Source organism: Labrus mixtus, unplaced genomic scaffold, assembly GCF_963584025.1.
Source record: "Labrus mixtus unplaced genomic scaffold, fLabMix1.1 SCAFFOLD_27, whole genome shotgun sequence".
Classification (NCBI taxonomy): Eukaryota; Metazoa; Chordata; class Actinopteri; order Labriformes; family Labridae; genus Labrus; species Labrus mixtus.
In genome coordinates, this window is record NW_026870316.1 from 1397919 (window position 1) to 1420000 (window position 22082).

Below are 22082 nucleotides of genomic sequence, written 5' to 3' on the forward strand. Positions count from 1 at the left end.
ACTTTTTTAAAGCCGAAATCCTGTCGTGAAAATTTTCAACTTTTTTGAATCTGAAATACTTCATGAAAATTTTCAAATTTTTTAAAGCCGAAATCCTGTCGTGAAAATTTTCAACTTTTTTGAAGCCGAAATACTTCATGAAAATTTTCAACTTTTTTGAAGCCGAAATACTGTCATGAAAATGTTCAACTTTTTTGAAGCCGAAATACTGTCATGAAAATTTTCAACTTTTTTGAATCTGAAATACTTCATGAAAATTTTCAACTTTTTTGAAGCCGAAATCTTTTCATGAAAATTTTCAACTTTTTTGAATCCGAAATACTTCATGAAAATTTTCAACTTTTTTGAAGCCGAAATGTTTTCATGAAAATGTTCAACTTTTTTGAATCTGAAATACTTCATGAAAATGGTCGACTTTTTTAAAACCGAAATCCTGTCGTGAAAATTTTCAACTTTTTTAATCCGAAATACTTCATGAAAATGTTCAACTTTTTTGAAGCCGAAATCTTTTCATGAAAATGTTCAACTTTTTTGAAGCTGAAATACTTCATGAAAATGTTCAACTTTTTTGAAGCTGAAATATTTCATGAAAATTTTCAACTTTTTTGAAGCCCAAATACTTCATGAAAATTTTCAACTTTTTTGAGGACAAATATTTCATGAAAATTTTCACCTTTTTTGAAGCCGAATTTGTTCATGAAAATTTTCAACTTTTTTCTAGCCGAAATACTTCATGAAAATTTTCAACTTTTTTGAAGCCGAAATCTTTTCACGAAAATGTTCAACTGTTTTGAAGCTGAAATTCTTTCATGAAAATTTTCGACTTTTTTGAAGCCGAAATACTTCATGAAAATTTTCAACTTTTTTGAAGCCGAAATCTTTTCGTGAAAATGTTCAACTTTTTTGAAGCTGAAATACTTCATGAAAATGGTCGACTTTTTTGGAACTGAAATGTTTTCATGAAAATGTTCAACTTTTTTGAATCTGAAATACTTCATGAAAATGGTCGACTTTTTTAAAACCGAAATCCTGTCGTGAAAATTTTCAACTTTTTTAATCCGAAATACTTCATGAAAATGTTCAACTTTTTTGAAGCCGAAATCTTTTCATGAAAATGTTCAACTTTTTTGAAGCTGAAATACATCATGAAAATGTTCAACTTTTTTGAAGCCCAAATACTTCATGAAAATTTTCAACTTTTTTGAAGCCCAAATATTTCATGAAAATTTTCACCTTTTTTGAAGCCGAATTTCTTCATGAAAATTTTCAACTTTTTTCTAGCCGAAATACTTCATGAAAATTTTCAACTTTTTTGAAGCTGAAATACTTCATGAAAATGTTCAACTTTTTTGAAGCTGAAATATTTCATGAAAATTTTCAACTTTTTTGAAGCCCAAATACTTCATGAACATTGTCAACTTTTTTGAAGCCCAAATACTTCATGAAAATTTTCAACTTTTTTGAAGCCCAAATACTTCATGAAAATTTTCAACTTTTTTGAAGCCGAATTTCTTCATGAATATTTTCAATTGACCCACCCCCCCCTTAAGAAAAAGTTGAAAAAAGACGAAAAATCCCCCCCTTGCGACAACTTTTTTGAAGCCGAATTTCTTTCATGAAAATTTTCGACTTTTTTGAAGCCGAAATCTTTTCATGAAAATGTTCAACTTTTTTGAAGCTGAAATACTTCATGAAAATGTTCAACTTTTTTGAAGCTGAAATATTTCATGAAAATTTTCAACTTTTTTGAAGCCGAAATACTTCATGAAAATTTTCAACTTTTTTGAGGACAAATATTTCATGAAAATTTTCACCTTTTTTGAAGCCGAATTTGTTCATGAAAATTTTCAACTTTTTTCTAGCCGAAATACTTCATGAAAATTTTCAACTTTTTTGAAGCCGAAATCTTTTCACGAAAATGTTCAACTGTTTTGAAGCTGAAATTCTTTCATGAAAATTTTCGACTTTTTTGAAGCCGAAATACTTCATGAAAATTTTCAACTTTTTTGAAGCCGAAATCTTTTCGTGAAAATGTTCAACTTTTTTGAAGCTGAAATACTTCATGAAAATGGTCGACTTTTTTAAAGCCGAAATATTTCATGAAAATTTTCACCTTTTTTGAATCCGAAATACTTCATGAAAATTTTCAACTTTTTTGAAGCCCAAATACTTCATGAAAATTTTCAACTTTTTTGAAGCCCAAATATTTCATGAAAATTTTCACCTTTTTTGAAGCCGAATTTCTTCATGAAAATTTTCAACTTTTTTGAAGCCGATAATCTTTTCACGAAAATGTTCAACTGTTTTGAAGCTGAAATTCTTTCATGAAAATTTTCGACTTTTTTGAAGCCGAAATCTTTTCATGAAAATGTTCAACTTTTTTGAAGCTGAAATACTTCATGAAAATGGTCGACTTTTTTAAAGCCGAAATCCTGTCGTGAAAATTTTCAACTTTTTTGAATCTGAAATACTTCATGAAAATTTTCAAATTTTTTAAAGCCGAAATCCTGTCGTGAAAATTTTCAACTTTTTTGAAGCCGAAATACTTCATGAAAATTTTCAACTTTTTTGAAGCCGAAATGTTTTCATGAAAATGTTCAACTTTTTTGAATCTGAAATACTTCATGAAAATGGTCGACTTTTTTAAAACCGAAATCCTGTCGTGAAAATTTTCAACTTTTTTAATCCGAAATACTTTATGAAAATGTTCAACTTTTTTGAAGCCGAAATCTTTTCATGAAAATGTTCAACTTTTTTGAAGCTGAAATATTTCATGAAAATTTTCAACTTTTTTGAAGCCCAAATACTTCATGAAAATTTTCAACTTTTTTGAGGACAAATATTTCATGAAAATTTTCACCTTTTTTGAAGCCGAATTTGTTCATGAAAATTTTCAACTTTTTTCTAGCCGAAATACTTCATGAAAATTTTCAACTTTTTTGAAGCCGAAATACTGTCATGAAAATGTTCAACTTTTTTGAAGCCGAAATACTGTCATGAAAATTTTCAACTTTTTTGAATCTGAAATACTTCATGAAAATTTTCAACTTTTTTGAAGCCGAAATCTTTTCATGAAAATTTTCAACTTTTTTGAATCTGAAATACTTCATGAAAATTTTCAACTTTTTTGAAGCCGAAATGTTTTCATGAAAATGTTCAACTTTTTTGAATCCGAAATACTTCATGAAAATGGTCGACTTTTTTAAAACCGAAATCCTGTCGTGAAAATTTTCAACTTTTTTAATCCGAAATACTTCATGAAAATGTTCAACTTTTTTGAAGCCGAAATCTTTTCATGAAAATGTTCAACTTTTTTGAAGCTGAAATACTTCATGAAAATGTTCAACTTTTTTGAAGCTGAAATACTTCATGAAAATTTTCAACTTTTTTGAAGCCGAAATACTGTCATGAAAATGTTCAACTTTTTTGAAGCCGAAATACTGTCATGAAAATTTTCAACTTTTTTGAATCTGAAATCTTTTCATGAAAATTTTCAACTTTTTTGAATCCGAAATACTTCATGAAAATTTTCAACTTTTTTGAAGCCGAAATGTTTTCATGAAAATGTTCAACTTTTTTGAAGCCGAAATACTGTCATGAAAATTTTCAACTTTTTTGAATCTGAAATCTTTTCATGAAAATGTTCAACTTTTTTGAAGCTGAAATATTTCATGAAAATTTTCAACTTTTTTGAAGCCCAAATACTTCATGAAAATTTTCAACTTTTTTGAAGCCCAAATATTTCATGAAAATTTTCACCTTTTTTGAAGCCGAAATCTTTTCACGAAAATGTTCAACTGTTTTGAAGCTGAAATTCTTTCATGAAAATTTTCGACTTTTTTGAAGCCGAAATCTTTTCATGAAAATGTTCAACTTTTTTGAAGCTGAAATACTTCATGAAAATGGTCGACTTTTTTAAAGCCGAAATCCTGTCGTGAAAATTTTCAACTTTTTTGAATCTGAAATACTTCATGAAAATTTTCAACTTTTTTAAAGCCGAAATCCTGTCGTGAAAATTTTCAACTTTTTTGAAGCCGAAATACTTCATGAAAATTTTCAACTTTTTTGAAGCCGAAATACTGTCATGAAAATGTTCAACTTTTTTGAAGCCGAAATACTGTCATGAAAATTTTCAACTTTTTTGAATCTGAAATACTTCATGAAAATTTTCAACTTTTTTGAAGCCGAAATCTTTTCATGAAAATTTTCAACTTTTTTGAATCCGAAATACTTCATGAAAATTTTCAACTTTTTTGAAGCCGAAATGTTTTCATGAAAATGTTCAACTTTTTTGAATCCGAAATACTTCATGAAAATGGTCGACTTTTTTAAAACCGAAATCCTGTCGTGAAAATTTTCAACTTTTTTAATCCGAAATACTTCATGAAAATGTTCAACTTTTTTGAAGCCGAAATCTTTTCATGAAAATGTTCAACTTTTTTGAAGCTGAAATACTTCATGAAAATGTTCAACTTTTTTGAAGCTGAAATATTTCATGAAAATTTTCAACTTTTTTGAATCCGAAATACTTCATGAAAATTTTCAACTTTTTTGAAGCCCAAATATTTCATGAAAATTTTCACCTTTTTTGAAGCCGAATTTCTTCATGAAAATTTTCAACTTTTTTCTAGCCGAAATACTTCATGAAAATTTTCAACTTTTTTGAAGCCGAAATCTTTTCACGAAAATGTTCAACTGTTTTGAAGCTGAAATTCTTTCATGAAAATTTTCGACTTTTTTGAAGCCGAAATACTTCATGAAAATGTTCAACTTTTTTGAAGCCGAAATCTTTTCGTGAAAATGTTCAACTTTTTTGAAGCTGAAATACTTCATGAAAATGGTCGACTTTTTTGGAACTGAAATGTTTTCATGAAAATGTTCAACTTTTTTGAATCTGAAATACTTCATGAAAATGGTCGACTTTTTTAAAACCGAAATCCTGTCGTGAAAATTTTCAACTTTTTTAATCCGAAATACTTCATGAAAATGTTCAACTTTTTTGAAGCCGAAATCTTTTCATGAAAATTTTCAACTTTTTTGAAGCCCAAATATTTCATGAAAATTTTCAACTTTTTTGAAGCCGAATTTCTTCATGAAAATTTTCAACTTTTTTCTAGCCGAAATACTTCATGATAATTTTCAACTTTTTTGAAGCTGAAATACTTCATGAAAATTTTCAACTTTTTTAAAGCCGAAATCCTGTCGTGAAAATTTTCAACTTTTTTGAAGCCGAAATACTTCATGAAAATTTTCAACTTTTTTGAAGCCGAAATACTGTCATGAAAATGTTCAACTTTTTTGAAGCCGAAATACTGTCATGAAAATTTTCAACTTTTTTGAATCTGAAATCTTTTCATGAAAATTTTCAACTTTTTTGAATCCGAAATACTTCATGAAAATTTTCAACTTTTTTGAAGCCGAAATGTTTTCATGAAAATGTTCAACTTTTTTGAAGCCGAAATACTGTCATGAAAATTTTCAACTTTTTTGAATCTGAAATCTTTTCATGAAAATGTTCAACTTTTTTGAAGCTGAAATATTTCATGAAAATTTTCAACTTTTTTGAAGCCCAAATACTTCATGAAAATTTTCAACTTTTTTGAAGCCCAAATATTTCATGAAAATTTTCACCTTTTTTGAAGCCGAATTTCTTCATGAAAATTTTCAACTTTTTTGAAGCCGAAATCTTTTCACGAAAATGTTCAACTGTTTTGAAGCTGAAATTCTTTCATGAAAATTTTCGACTTTTTTGAAGCCGAAATCTTTTCATGAAAATGTTCAACTTTTTTGAAGCTGAAATACTTCATGAAAATGGTCGACTTTTTTAAAGCCGAAATCCTGTCGTGAAAATTTTCAACTTTTTTGAATCTGAAATACTTCATGAAAATTTTCAACTTTTTTAAAGCCGAAATCCTGTCGTGAAAATTTTCAACTTTTTTGAAGCCGAAATGTTTTCATGAAAATTTTCAACTTTTTTGAAGCCGAAATACTGTCATGAAAATTTTCAACTTTTTTGAATCTGAAATCTTTTCATGAAAATGTTCAACTTTTTTGAAGCTGAAATATTTCATGAAAATTTTCAACTTTTTTGAAGCCCAAATACTTCATGAAAATTTTCAACTTTTTTGAAGCCCAAATATTTCATGAAAATTTTCACCTTTTTTGAAGCCGAATTTCTTCATGAAAATTTTCAACTTTTTTGAAGCCGAAATCTTTTCACGAAAATGTTCAACTGTTTTGAAGCTGAAATTCTTTCATGAAAATTTTCGACTTTTTTGAAGCCGAAATCTTTTCATGAAAATGTTCAACTTTTTTGAAGCTGAAATACTTCATGAAAATGGTCGACTTTTTTAAAGCCGAAATCCTGTCGTGAAAATTTTCAACTTTTTTGAATCTGAAATACTTCATGAAAATTTTCAACTTTTTTAAAGCCGAAATCCTGTCGTGAAAATTTTCAACTTTTTTGAAGCCGAAATACTTCATGAAAATTTTCAACTTTTTTGAAGCCGAAATACTGTCATGAAAATGTTCAACTTTTTTGAAGCCGAAATACTGTCATGAAAATTTTCAACTTTTTTGAATCTGAAATACTTCATGAAAATTTTCAACTTTTTTGAAGCCGAAATATTTTCATGAAAATGTTCAACTTTTTTGAATCCGAAATACTTCATGAAAATGGTCGACTTTTTTAAAGCCGAAATCTTTTCATGAAAATTTTCAACTTTTTTGAAGCCCAAATATTTCATGAAAATTTTCAACTTTTTTGAAGCCGAATTTCTTCATGAAAATTTTCAACTTTTTTCTAGCCGAAATACTTCATGATAATTTTCAACTTTTTTGAAGCTGAAATACTTCATGAAAATTTTCAACTTTTTTAAAGCCGAAATCCTGTCGTGAAAATTTTCAACTTTTTTGAAGCCGAAATACTTCATGAAAATTTTCAACTTTTTTGAAGCCGAAATACTGTCATGAAAATGTTCAACTTTTTTGAAGCCGAAATACTGTCATGAAAATTTTCAACTTTTTTGAATCTGAAATCTTTTCATGAAAATTTTCAACTTTTTTGAATCCGAAATACTGTCATGAAAATTTTCAACTTTTTTGAATCTGAAATCTTTTCATGAAAATTTTCAACTTTTTTGAATCCGAAATACTTCATGAAAATTTTCAACTTTTTTGAAGCCGAAATGTTTTCATGAAAATGTTCAACTTTTTTGAAGCTGAAATACTGTCATGAAAATTTTCAACTTTTTTGAATCTGAAATCTTTTCATGAAAATGTTCAACTTTTTTGAAGCTGAAATATTTCATGAAAATTTTCAACTTTTTTGAAGCCCAAATACTTCATGAAAATTTTCAACTTTTTTGAAGCCCAAATATTTCATGAAAATTTTCACCTTTTTTGAAGCCGAATTTCTTCATGAAAATTTTCAACTTTTTTGAAGCCGAAATCTTTTCACGAAAATGTTCAACTGTTTTGAAGCTGAAATTCTTTCATGAAAATTTTCGACTTTTTTGAAGCCGAAATCTTTTCATGAAAATGTTCAACTTTTTTGAAGCTGAAATACTTCATGAAAATGGTCGACTTTTTTAAAGCCGAAATCCTGTCGTGAAAATTTTCAACTTTTTTGAATCTGAAATACTTCATGAAAATTTTCAACTTTTTTAAAGCCGAAATCCTGTCGTGAAAATTTTCAACTTTTTTGAAGCCGAAATCTTTTCGTGAAAATGTTCAACTTTTTTGAAGCTGAAATACTTCATGAAAATGGTCGACTTTTTTGGAACTGAAATGTTTTCATGAAAATGTTCAACTTTTTTGAATCTGAAATACTTCATGAAAATGGTCGACTTTTTTAAAACCGAAATCCTGTCGTGAAAATTTTCAACTTTTTTAATCCGAAATACTTCATGAAAATGTTCAACTTTTTTGAAGCCGAAATCTTTTCATGAAAATTTTCAACTTTTTTGAAGCCCAAATATTTCATGAAAATTTTCAACTTTTTTGAAGCCGAATTTCTTCATGAAAATTTTCAACTTTTTTCTAGCCGAAATACTTCATGATAATTTTCAACTTTTTTGAAGCTGAAATACTTCATGAAAATTTTCAACTTTTTTAAAGCCGAAATCCTGTCGTGAAAATTTTCAACTTTTTTGAAGCCGAAATACTTCATGAAAATTTTCAACTTTTTTGAAGCCGAAATACTGTCATGAAAATGTTCAACTTTTTTGAAGCCGAAATACTGTCATGAAAATTTTCAACTTTTTTGAATCTGAAATCTTTTCATGAAAATTTTCAACTTTTTTGAATCCGAAATACTTCATGAAAATTTTCAACTTTTTTGAAGCCGAAATGTTTTCATGAAAATGTTCAACTTTTTTGAAGCCGAAATACTGTCATGAAAATTTTCAACTTTTTTGAATCTGAAATCTTTTCATGAAAATGTTCAACTTTTTTGAAGCTGAAATATTTCATGAAAATTTTCAACTTTTTTGAAGCCCAAATACTTCATGAAAATTTTCAACTTTTTTGAAGCCCAAATATTTCATGAAAATTTTCACCTTTTTTGAAGCCGAATTTCTTCATGAAAATTTTCAACTTTTTTGAAGCCGAAATCTTTTCACGAAAATGTTCAACTGTTTTGAAGCTGAAATTCTTTCATGAAAATTTTCGACTTTTTTGAAGCCGAAATCTTTTCATGAAAATGTTCAACTTTTTTGAAGCTGAAATACTTCATGAAAATGGTCGACTTTTTTAAAGCCGTAATCCTGTCTGTGAAAATTTTCAACTTTTTTGAATCTGAAATACTTCATGAAAATTTTCAACTTTTTTAAAGCCGAAATCCTGTCGTGAAAATTTTCAACTTTTTTGAAGCCGAAATACTTCATGAAAATTTTCAACTTTTTTGAAGCCGAAATACTGTCATGAAAATGTTCAACTTTTTTGAAGCCGAAATACTGTCATGAAAATTTTCAACTTTTTTGAATCTGAAATACTTCATGAAAATTTTCAACTTTTTTGAAGCCGAAATGTTTTCATGAAAATGTTCAACTTTTTTGAATCCGAAATACTTCATGAAAATGGTCGACTTTTTTAAAACCGAAATCCTGTCGTGAAAATTTTCAACTTTTTTAATCCGAAATACTTCATGAAAATGTTCAACTTTTTTGAAGCCGAAATCTTTTCATGAAAATGTTCAACTTTTTTGAAGCTGAAATACTTCATGAAAATGTTCAACTTTTTTGAAGCTGAAATATTTCATGAAAATTTTCACCTTTTTTGAATCCGAAATACTTCATGAAAATTTTCAACTTTTTTGAAGCCCAAATATTTCATGAAAATTTTCACCTTTTTTGAAGCCGAATTTCTTCATGAAAATTTTCAACTTTTTTCTAGCCGAAATACTTCATGAAAATTTTCAACTTTTTTGAAGCCGAAATCTTTTCACGAAAATGTTCAACTGTTTTGAAGCTGAAATTCTTTCATGAAAATTTTCGACTTTTTTGAAGCCGAAATACTTCATGAAAATGTTCAACTTTTTTGAAGCCGAAATCTTTTCGTGAAAATGTTCAACTTTTTTGAAGCTGAAATACTTCATGAAAATGGTCGACTTTTTTGGAACTGAAATGTTTTCATGAAAATGTTCAACTTTTTTGAATCTGAAATACTTCATGAAAATGGTCGACTTTTTTAAAACCGAAATCCTGTCGTGAAAATTTTCAACTTTTTTAATCCGAAATACTTCATGAAAATGTTCAACTTTTTTGAAGCCGAAATCTTTTCATGAAAATTTTCAACTTTTTTGAAGCCCAAATATTTCATGAAAATTTTCAACTTTTTTGAAGCCGAATTTCTTCATGAAAATTTTCAACTTTTTTCTAGCCGAAATACTTCATGATAATTTTCAACTTTTTTGAAGCTGAAATACTTCATGAAAATTTTCAACTTTTTTAAAGCCGAAATCCTGTCGTGAAAATTTTCAACTTTTTTGAAGCCGAAATACTTCATGAAAATTTTCAACTTTTTTGAAGCCGAAATACTGTCATGAAAATGTTCAACTTTTTTGAAGCCGAAATACTGTCATGAAAATTTTCAACTTTTTTGAATCTGAAATCTTTTCATGAAAATTTTCAACTTTTTTGAATCCGAAATACTTCATGAAAATTTTCAACTTTTTTGAAGCCGAAATGTTTTCATGAAAATGTTCAACTTTTTTGAAGCCGAAATACTGTCATGAAAATTTTCAACTTTTTTGAATCTGAAATCTTTTCATGAAAATGTTCAACTTTTTTGAAGCTGAAATATTTCATGAAAATTTTCAACTTTTTTGAAGCCCAAATACTTCATGAAAATTTTCAACTTTTTTGAAGCCCAAATATTTCATGAAAATTTTCACCTTTTTTGAAGCCGAATTTCTTCATGAAAATTTTCAACTTTTTTGAAGCCGAAATCTTTTCATGAAAATGTTCAACTTTTTTGAAGCTGAAATACTTCATGAAAATGGTCGACTTTTTTAAAGCCGAAATCCTGTCGTGAAAATTTTCAACTTTTTTGAATCTGAAATACTTCATGAAAATTTTCAACTTTTTTAAAGCCGAAATCCTGTCGTGAAAATTTTCAACTTTTTTGAAGCCGAAATACTTCATGAAAATTTTCAACTTTTTTGAAGCCGAAATCTTTTCACGAAAATGTTCAACTGTTTTGAAGCTGAAATTCTTTCATGAAAATTTTCGACTTTTTTGAAGCCGAAATACTTCATGAAAATTTTCAACTTTTTTAAAGCCGAAATCCTGTCGTGAAAATTTTCAACTTTTTTGAAGCCGAAATCTTTTCACGAAAATGTTCAACTGTTTTGAAGCTGAAATTCTTTCATGAAAATTTTCGACTTTTTTGAAGCCGAAATACTTCATGAAAATGTTCAACTTTTTTGAAGCCGAAATCTTTTCGTGAAAATGTTCAACTTTTTTGAAGCTGAAATACTTCATGAAAATGGTCGACTTTTTTGGAACTGAAATGTTTTCATGAAAATGTTCAACTTTTTTGAATCTGAAATACTTCATGAAAATGGTCGACTTTTTTAAAACCGAAATCCTGTCGTGAAAATTTTCAACTTTTTTAATCCGAAATACTTCATGAAAATGTTCAACTTTTTTGAAGCCGAAATCTTTTCATGAAAATTTTCAACTTTTTTGAAGCCCAAATATTTCATGAAAATTTTCAACTTTTTTGAAGCCGAATTTCTTCATGAAAATTTTCAACTTTTTTCTAGCCGAAATACTTCATGATAATTTTCAACTTTTTTGAAGCTGAAATACTTCATGAAAATTTTCAACTTTTTTAAAGCCGAAATCCTGTCGTGAAAATTTTCAACTTTTTTGAAGCCGAAATACTTCATGAAAATTTTCAACTTTTTTGAAGCCGAAATACTGTCATGAAAATGTTCAACTTTTTTGAAGCCGAAATACTGTCATGAAAATTTTCAACTTTTTTGAATCTGAAATCTTTTCATGAAAATTTTCAACTTTTTTGAATCCGAAATACTTCATGAAAATTTTCAACTTTTTTGAAGCCGAAATGTTTTCATGAAAATGTTCAACTTTTTTGAAGCCGAAATACTGTCATGAAAATTTTCAACTTTTTTGAATCTGAAATCTTTTCATGAAAATGTTCAACTTTTTTGAAGCTGAAATATTTCATGAAAATTTTCAACTTTTTTGAAGCCCAAATACTTCATGAAAATTTTCAACTTTTTTGAAGCCCAAATATTTCATGAAAATTTTCACCTTTTTTGAAGCCGAATTTCTTCATGAAAATTTTCAACTTTTTTGAAGCCGAAATCTTTTCATGAAAATGTTCAACTTTTTTGAAGCTGAAATACTTCATGAAAATGGTCGACTTTTTTAAAGCCGAAATCCTGTCGTGAAAATTTTCAACTTTTTTGAATCTGAAATACTTCATGAAAATTTTCAACTTTTTTAAAGCCGAAATCCTGTCGTGAAAATTTTCAACTTTTTTGAAGCCGAAATACTTCATGAAAATTTTCAACTTTTTTGAAGCCGAAATCTTTTCACGAAAATGTTCAACTGTTTTGAAGCTGAAATTCTTTCATGAAAATTTTCGACTTTTTTGAAGCCGAAATACTTCATGAAAATTTTCAACTTTTTTAAAGCCGAAATCCTGTCGTGAAAATTTTCAACTTTTTTGAAGCCGAAATACTTCATGAAAATTTTCAACTTTTTTGAAGCCGAAATACTGTCATGAAAATGTTCAACTTTTTTGAAGCCGAAATACTGTCATGAAAATTTTCAACTTTTTTGAATCTGAAATCTTTTCATGAAAATTTTCAACTTTTTTGAATCCGAAATACTTCATGAAAATTTTCAACTTTTTTAAAGCCGAAATCCTGTCGTGAAAATTTTCAACTTTTTTGAAGCCGAAATACTGTCATGAAAATGTTCAACTTTTTTGAAGCCGAAATACTGTCATGAAAATTTTCAACTTTTTTGAAACTGAAATACTTCATGAAAATTTTCAACTTTTTTGAAGCCGAAATGTTTTCATGAAAATGTTCAACTTTTTTGAATCCGAAATACTTCATGAAAATGGTCGACTTTTTTAAAACCGAAATCCTGTCGTGAAAATTTTCAACTTTTTTAATCCGAAATACTTCATGAAAATGTTCAACTTTTTTGAAGCCGAAATCTTTTCATGAAAATGTTCAACTTTTTTGAAGCTGAAATACTTCATGAAAATGTTCAACTTTTTTGAAGCTGAAATATTTCATGAAAATTTTCACCTTTTTTGAATCCGAAATACTTCATGAAAATTTTCAACTTTTTTGAAGCCCAAATATTTCATGAAAATTTTCACCTTTTTTGAAGCCGAATTTCTTCATGAAAATTTTCAACTTTTTTCTAGCCGACATACTTCATGAAAATTTTCAACTTTTTTGAAGCCGAAATCTTTTCACGAAAATGTTCAACTGTTTTGAAGCTGAAATTCTTTCATGAAAATTTTCGACTTTTTTGAAGCCGAAATACTTCATGAAAATGTTCAACTTTTTTGAAGCCGAAATCTTTTCGTGAAAATGTTCAACTTTTTTGAAGCTGAAATACTTCATGAAAATGGTCGACTTTTTTGGAACTGAAATGTTTTCATGAAAATGTTCAACTTTTTTGAATCTGAAATACTTCATGAAAATGGTCGACTTTTTTAAAACCGAAATCCTGTCGTGAAAATTTTCAACTTTTTTAATCCGAAATACTTCATGAAAATGTTCAACTTTTTTGAAGCCGAAATCTTTTCATGAAAATTTTCAACTTTTTTGAAGCCCAAATATTTCATGAAAATTTTCAACTTTTTTGAAGCCGAATTTCTTCATGAAAATTTTCAACTTTTTTCTAGCCGAAATACTTCATGATAATTTTCAACTTTTTTGAAGCTGAAATACTTCATGAAAATTTTCAACTTTTTTAAAGCCGAAATCCTGTCGTGAAAATTTTCAACTTTTTTGAAGCCGAAATACTTCATGAAAATTTTCAACTTTTTTGAAGCCGAAATACTGTCATGAAAATGTTCAACTTTTTTGAAGCCGAAATACTGTCATGAAAATTTTCAACTTTTTTGAATCTGAAATTTTTTCATGAAAATGTTCAACTTTTTTGAAGCTGAAATATTTCATGAAAATTTTCAACTTTTTTGAAGCCCAAATACTTCATGAAAATTTTCAACTTTTTTGAAGCCCAAATATTTCATGAAAATTTTCACCTTTTTTGAAGCCGAATTTCTTCATGAAAATTTTCAACTTTTTTGAAGCCGAAATCTTTTCACGAAAATGTTCAACTGTTTTGAAGCTGAAATTCTTTCATGAAAATTTTCGACTTTTTTGAAGCCGAAATCTTTTCATGAAAATGTTCAACTTTTTTGAAGCTGAAATACTTCATGAAAATGGTCGACTTTTTTAAAGCCGAAATCCTGTCGTGAAAATTTTCAACTTTTTTGAATCTGAAATACTTCATGAAAATTTTCAACTTTTTTAAAGCCGAAATCCTGTTGTGAAAATTTTCAACTTTTTTGAAGCCGAAATACTTCATGAAAATTTTCAACTTTTTTGAAGCCGAAATACTGTCATGAAAATGTTCAACTTTTTTGAAGCCGAAATACTGTCATGAAAATTTTCAACTTTTTTGAATCTGAAATACTTCATGAAAATTTTCAACTTTTTTGAAGCCGAAATCTTTTCATGAAAATTTTCAACTTTTTTGAATCCGAAATACTTCATGAAAATTTTCAACTTTTTTGAAGCCGAAATGTTTTCATGAAAATGTTCAACTTTTTTGAATCCGAAATACTTCATGAAAATGGTCGACTTTTTTAAAACCGAAATCCTGTCGTGAAAATTTTCAACTTTTTTAATCCGAAATACTTCATGAAAATGTTCAACTTTTTTGAAGCCGAAATCTTTTCATGAAAATGTTCAACTTTTTTGAAGCTGAAATACTTCATGAAAATGTTCAACTTTTTTGAAGCTGAAATATTTCATGAAAATTTTCACCTTTTTTGAATCCGAAATACTTCATGAAAATTTTCAACTTTTTTGAAGCCCAAATATTTCATGAAAATTTTCACCTTTTTTGAAGCCGAATTTGTTCATGAAAATTTTCAACTTTTTTCTAGCCGAAATACTTCATGAAAATTTTTAACTTTTTTGAAGCCGAAATCTTTTCACGAAAATGTTCAACTGTTTTGAAGCTGAAATTCTTTCATGAAAATTTTCGACTTTTTTGAAGCCGAAATACTTCATGAAAATGTTCAACTTTTTTGAAGCCGAAATCTTTTCGTGAAAATGTTCAACTTTTTTGAAGCTGAAATACTTCATCAAAATGGTCGACTTTTTTGGAACTGAAATGTTTTCATGAAAATGTTCAACTTTTTTGAATCTGAAATACTTCATGAAAATGGTCGACTTTTTTAAAACCGAAATCCTGTCGTGAAAATTTTCAACTTTTTTAATCCGAAATACTTCATGAAAATGTTCAACTTTTTTGAAGCCGAAATCTTTTCATGAAAATGTTCAACTTTTTTGAAGCTGAAATACTTCATGAAAATGTTCAACTTTTTTGAAGCTGAAATATTTCATGAAAATTTTCACCTTTTTTGAATCCGAAATACTTCATGAAAATTTTCAACTTTTTTGAAGCCCAAATATTTCATGAAAATTTTCACCTTTTTTGAAGCCGAATTTGTTCATGAAAATTTTCAACTTTTTTCTAGCCGAAATACTTCATGAAAATTTTCAACTTTTTTGAAGCCGAAATCTTTTCACGAAAATGTTCAACTGTTTTGAAGCTGAAATTCTTTCATGAAAATGTTCAACTTTTTTGAAGCCGAAATCTTTTCGTGAAAATGTTCAACTTTTTTGAAGTTGAAATACTTCATGAAAATGGTCGACTTTTTTGGAACTGAAATGTTTTCATGAAAATGTTCAACTTTTTTGAATCTGAAATACTTCATGAAAATGGTCGACTTTTTTAAAACCGAAATCCTGTCGTGAAAATTTTCAACTTTTTTAATCCGAAATACTTCATGAAAATGTTCAACTTTTTTGAAGCCGAAATCTTTTCATGAAAATTTTCAACTTTTTTGAAGCCCAAATATTTCATGAAAATGTTCAACTTTTTTGAAGCCGAATTTCTTCATGAAAATTTTCAACTTTTTTCTAGCCGAAATACTTCATGATAATTTTCAACTTTTTTGAAGCTGAAATACTTCATGAAAATTTTCAACTTTTTTAAAGCCGAAATCCTGTCGTGAAAATTTTCAACTTTTTTGAAGCCGAAATACTTCATGAAAATTTTCAACTTTTTTGAAGCCGAAATACTGTCATGAAAATGTTCAACTTTTTTGAAGCCGAAATACTGTCATGAAAATTTTCAACTTTTTTGAATCTGAAATCTTTTCATGAAAATTTTCAACTTTTTTGAATCCGAAATACTTCATGAAAATTTTCAACTTTTTTGAAGCCGAAATGTTTTCATGAAAATGTTCAACTTTTTTGAAGCCGAAATACTGTCATGAAAATTTTCAACTTTTTTGAATCTGAAATCTTTTCATGAAAATGTTCAACTTTTTTGAAGCTGAAATATTTCATGAAAATTTTCAACTTTTTTGAAGCCCAAATACTTCATGAAAATTTTCAACTTTTTTGAAGCCCAAATATTTCATGAAAATTTTCACCTTTTTTGAAGCCGAATTTCTTCATGAAAATTTTCAACTTTTTTGAAGCCGAAATCTTTTCACGAAAATGTTCAACTGTTTTGAAGCTGAAATTCTTTCATGAAAATTTTCGACTTTTTTGAAGCCGAAATCTTTTCATGAAAATGTTAAACTTTTTTGAAGCTGAAATACTTCATGAAAATGGTCGACTTTTTTAAAGCCGAAATCCTGTCGTGAAAATTTTCAACTTTTTTGAATCTGAAATACTTCATGAAAATTTTCAACTTTTTTAAAGCCGAAATCCTGTCGTGAAAATTTTCAACTTTTTTGAAGCCGAAATACTTCATGAAAATTTTCAACTTTTTTGAAGCCGAAATACTGTCATGAAAATGTTCAACTTTTTTGAAGCCGAAATACTGTCATGAAAATTTTCAACTTTTTTGAATCTGAAATACTTCATGAAAATGGTCGACTTTTTTAAAACCGAAATCCTGTCGTGAAAATTTTCAACTTTTTTAATCCGAAATACTTCATGAAAATGTTCAACTTTTTTGAAGCCGAAATCTTTTCACGAAAATTTTCAACTTTTTTGAAGCCCAAATATTTCATGAAAATTTTCAACTTTTTTGAAGCCGAATTTCTTCATGAAAATTTTCAACTTTTTTCTAGCCGAAATACTTCATGATAATTTTCAACTTTTTTGAAGCTGAAATACTTCATGAAAATTTTCAACTTTTTTAAAGCCGAAATCCTGTCTTGAAAATTTTCAACTTTTTTGAAGCCGAAATACTTCATGAAAATTTTCAACTTTTTTGAAGCCGAAATACTGTCATGAAAATGTTCAACTTTTTTGAAGCCGAAATACTGTCATGAAAATTTTCAACTTTTTTGAATCTGAAATCTTTTCATGAAAATTTTCAACTTTTTTGAATCCGAAATACTTCATGAAAATTTTCAACTTTTTTGAAGCCGAAATGTTTTCATGAAAATGTTCAACTTTTTTGAAGCCGAAATACTGTCATGAAAATTTTCAACTTTTTTGAATCTGAAATCTTTTCATGAAAATGTTCAACTTTTTTGAAGCTGAAATATTTCATGAAAATTTTCAACTTTTTTGAAGCCGAAATACTGTCATGAAAATTTTCAACTTTTTTGAATCTGAAATCTTTTCATGAAAATTTTCAACTTTTTTGAATCCGAAATACTTCATGAAAATTTTCAACTTTTTTGAAGCCGAAATGTTTTCATGAAAATGTTCAACTTTTTTGAAGCCGAAATACTGTCATGAAAATTTTCAACTTTTTTGAATCTGAAATCTTTTCATGAAAATGTTCAACTTTTTTGAAGCTGAAATATTTCATGAAAATTTTCAACTTTTTTGAAGCCCAAATACTTCATGAAAATTTTCAACTTTTTTGAAGCCCAAATATTTCATGAAAATTTTCACCTTTTTTGAAGCCGAATTTCTTCATGAAAATGTTCAACTTTTTTGAAGCTGAAATACTTCATGAAAATGGTCGACTTTTTTAAAGCCGAAATCCTGTCGTGAAAATTTTCACCTTTTTTGAATCCGAAATACTTCATGAAAATTTTCAACTTTTTTGAAGCCCAAATATTTCATGAAAATTTTCACCTTTTTTGAAACCGAATTTGTTCATGAAAATTTTCAACTTTTTTCTAGCCGAAATACTTCATGAAAATTTTCAACTTTTTTGAAGCCGAAATCTTTTCACGAAAATGTTCAACTGTTTTGAAGCTGAAATTCTTTCATGAAAATGTTCAACTTTTTTGAAGCCGAAATCTTTTCGTGAAAATGTTCAACTTTTTTGAAGCTGAAATACTTCATGAAAATGGTCGACTTTTTTGGAACTGAAATGTTTTCATGAAAATGTTCAACTTTTTTGAATCTGAAATACTTCATGAAAATGGTCGACTTTTTTAAAACCGAAATCCTGTCGTGAAAATTTTCAACTTTTTTAATCCGAAATACTTCATGAAAATGTTCAACTTTTTTGAAGCCGAAATCTTTTCATGAAAATTTTCAACTTTTTTGAAGCCCAAATATTTCATGAAAATGTTCAACTTTTTTGAAGCCGAATTTCTTCATGAAAATTTTCAACTTTTTTCTAGCCGAAATACTTCATGATAATTTTCAACTTTTTTGAAGCTGAAATACTTCATGAAAATTTTCAACTTTTTTAAAGCCGAAATCCTGTCGTGAAAATTTTCAACTTTTTTGAAGCCGAAATACTTCATGAAAATTTTCAACTTTTTTGAAGCCGAAATACTGTCATGAAAATGTTCAACTTTTTTGAAGCCGAAATACTGTCATGAAAATTTTCAACTTTTTTGAATCTGAAATCTTTTCATGAAAATTTTCAACTTTTTTGAATCCGAAATACTTCATGAAAATTTTCAACTTTTTTGAAGCCGAAATGTTTTCATGAAAATGTTCAACTTTTTTGAAGCCGAAATACTGTCATGAAAATTTTCAACTTTTTTGAATCTGAAATCTTTTCATGAAAATGTTCAACTTTTTTGAAGCTGAAATATTTCATGAAAATTTTCAACTTTTTTGAAGCCCAAATACTTCATGAAAATTTTCAACTTTTTTGAAGCCCAAATATTTCATGAAAATTTTCACCTTTTTTGAAGCCGAATTTCTTCATGAAAATGTTCAACTTTTTTGAAGCTGAAATATTTCATGAAAATGGTCGACTTTTTTAAAGCCGAAATCCTGTCGTGAAAATTTTCACCTTTTTTGAATCCGAAATACTTCATGAAAATTTTCAACTTTTTTGAAGCCCAAATATTTCATGAAAATTTTCACCTTTTTTGAAGCCGAATTTGTTCATGAAAATTTTCAACTTTTTTCTAGCCGAAATACTTCATGAAAATTTTCAACTTTTTTGAAGCCGAAATCTTTTCACGAAAATGTTCAACTGTTTTGAAGCTGAAATTCTTTCATGAAAATGTTCAACTTTTTTGAAGCCGAAATCTTTTCGTGAAAATGTTCAACTTTTTTGAAGCTGAAATACTTCATGAAAATGGTCGACTTTTTTGGAACTGAAATGTTTTCATGAAAATGTTCAACTTTTTTGAATCTGAAATACTTCATGAAAATGGTCGACTTTTTTAAAACCGAAATCCTGTCGTGAAAATTTTCAACTTTTTTAATCCGAAATACTTCATGAAAATGTTCAACTTTTTTGAAGCCGAAATCTTTTCATGAAAATTTTCAACTTTTTTGAAGCCCAAATATTTCATGAAAATGTTCAACTTTTTTGAAGCCGAATTTCTTCATGAAAATTTTCAACTTTTTTCTAGCCGAAATACTTCATGATAATTTTCAACTTTTTTGAAGCTGAAATACTTCATGAAAATTTTCAACTTTTTTAAAGCCGAAATCCTGTCGTGAAAATTTTCAACTTTTTTGAAGCCGAAATACTTCATGAAAATTTTCAACTTTTTTGAAGCCGAAATACTGTCATGAAAATGTTCAACTTTTTTGAAGCCGAAATACTGTCATGAAAATTTTCAACTTTTTTGAATCTGAAATCTTTTCATGAAAATTTTCAACTTTTTTGAATCCGAAATACTTCATGAAAATTTTCAACTTTTTTGAAGCCGAAATGTTTTCATGAAAATGTTCAACTTTTTTGAAGCCGAAATACTGTCATGAAAATTTTCAACTTTTTTGAATCTGAAATCTTTTCATGAAAATGTTCAACTTTTTTGAAGCTGAAATATTTCATGAAAATTTTCAACTTTTTTGAAGCCCAAATACTTCATGAAAATTTTCAACTTTTTTGAAGCCCAAATATTTCATGAAAATTTTCACCTTTTTTGAAGCCGAATTTCTTCATGAAAATTTTCAACTTTTTTGAAGCCGAAATCTTTTCACGAAAATGTTCAACTGTTTTGAAGCTGAAATTCTTTCATGAAAATTTTCGACTTTTTTGAAGCCGAAATATTTTCATGAAAATGTTCAACTTTTTTGAAGCTGAAATACTTCATGAAAATGGTCGACTTTTTTAAAGCCGAAATCCTGTCGTGAAAATTTTCAACTTTTTTGAATCTGAAATACTTCATGAAAATTTTCAACTTTTTTAAAGCCGAAATCCTGTCGTGAAAATTTTCAACTTTTTTGAAGCCGAAATACTTCATGAAAATTTTCAACTTTTTTGAAGCCCAAATACTGTCATGAAAATGTTCAACTTTTTTGAAGCCGAAATCTTTTCACGAAAATTTTCAACTTTTTTGAAGCCCAAATATTTCATGAAAATTTTCAACTTTTTTGAAGCCGAATTTCTTCATGAAAATTTTCAACTTTTTTCTAGCCGAAATACTTCATGATAATTTTCAACTTTTTTGAAGCTGAAATACTTCATGAAAATTTTCAACTTTTTTAAAGCCGAAATCCTGTCGTGAAAATTTTCAACTTTTTTGAAGCCGAAATACTTCATGAAAATTTTCAACTTTTTTGAAGCCGAAATACTGTCATGAAAATGTTCAACTTTTTTGAAGCCGAAATACTGTCATGAAAATTTTCAACTTTTTTGAATCTGAAATCTTTTCATGAAAATTTTCAACTTTTTTGAATCCGAAATACTTCATGAAAATTTTCAACTTTTTTGAAGCCGAAATGTTTTCATGAAAATGTTCAACTTTTTTGAAGCCGAAATACTGTCATGAAAATTTTCAACTTTTTTGAATCTGAAATCTTTTCATGAAAATGTTCAACTTTTTTGAAGCTGAAATATTTCATGAAAATTTTCAACTTTTTTGAAGCCCAAATACTTCATGAAAATGTTCAACTTTTTTGAAGCCCAAATATTTCATGAAAATTTTCACCTTTTTTGAAGCCGAATTTCTTCATGAAAATTTTCAACTTTTTTGAAGCCGAAATCTTTTCACGAAAATGTTCAACTGTTTTGAAGCTGAAATTCTTTCATGAAAATTTTCTACTTTTTTGAAGCCGAAATCTTTTCATGAAAATGTTCAACTTTTTTGAAGCTGAAATACTTCATGAAAATGGTCGACTTTTTTAAAGCCGAAATCCTGTCGTGAAAATTTTCAACTTTTTTGAATCTGAAATACTTCATGAAAATTTTCAACTTTTTTAAAGCCGAAATCCTGTCGTGAAAATTTTCAACTTTTTTGAAGCCGAAATACTTCATGAAAATTTTCAACTTTTTTGAAGCCCAAATACTGTCATGAAAATGTTCAACTTTTTTGAAGCCGAAATCTTTTCATGAAAATTTTCAACTTTTTTGAATCCGAAATACTTCATGAAAATTTTCAACTTTTTTGAAGCCGAAATGTTTTCATGAAAATGTTCAACTTTTTTGAATCCGAAATACTCCATGAAAATGGTCGACTTTTTTAAAACCGAAATCCTGTCGTGAAAATTTTCAACTTTTTTAATCCGAAATACTTCATGAAAATGTTCAACTTTTTTGAAGCCGAAATCTTTTCATGAAAATGTTCAACTTTTTTGAAGCTGAAATACTTCATGAAAATGTTCAACTTTTTTGAAGCTGAAATATTTCATGAAAATTTTCACCTTTTTTGAATCCGAAATACTTCATGAAAATTTTCAACTTTTTTGAAGCCCAAATATTTCATGAAAATTTTCACCTTTTTTGAAGCCGAATTTGTTCATGAAAATTTTCAACTTTTTTCTAGCCGAAATACTTCATGAAAATTTTCAACTTTTTTGAAGCCGAAATCTTTTCACGAAAATGTTCAACTGTTTTGAAGCTGAAATTCTTTCATGAAAATTTTCGACTTTTTTGAAGCCGAAATACTTCATGAAAATGTTCAACTTTTTTGAAGCCGAAATCTTTTCGTGAAAATGTTCAACTTTT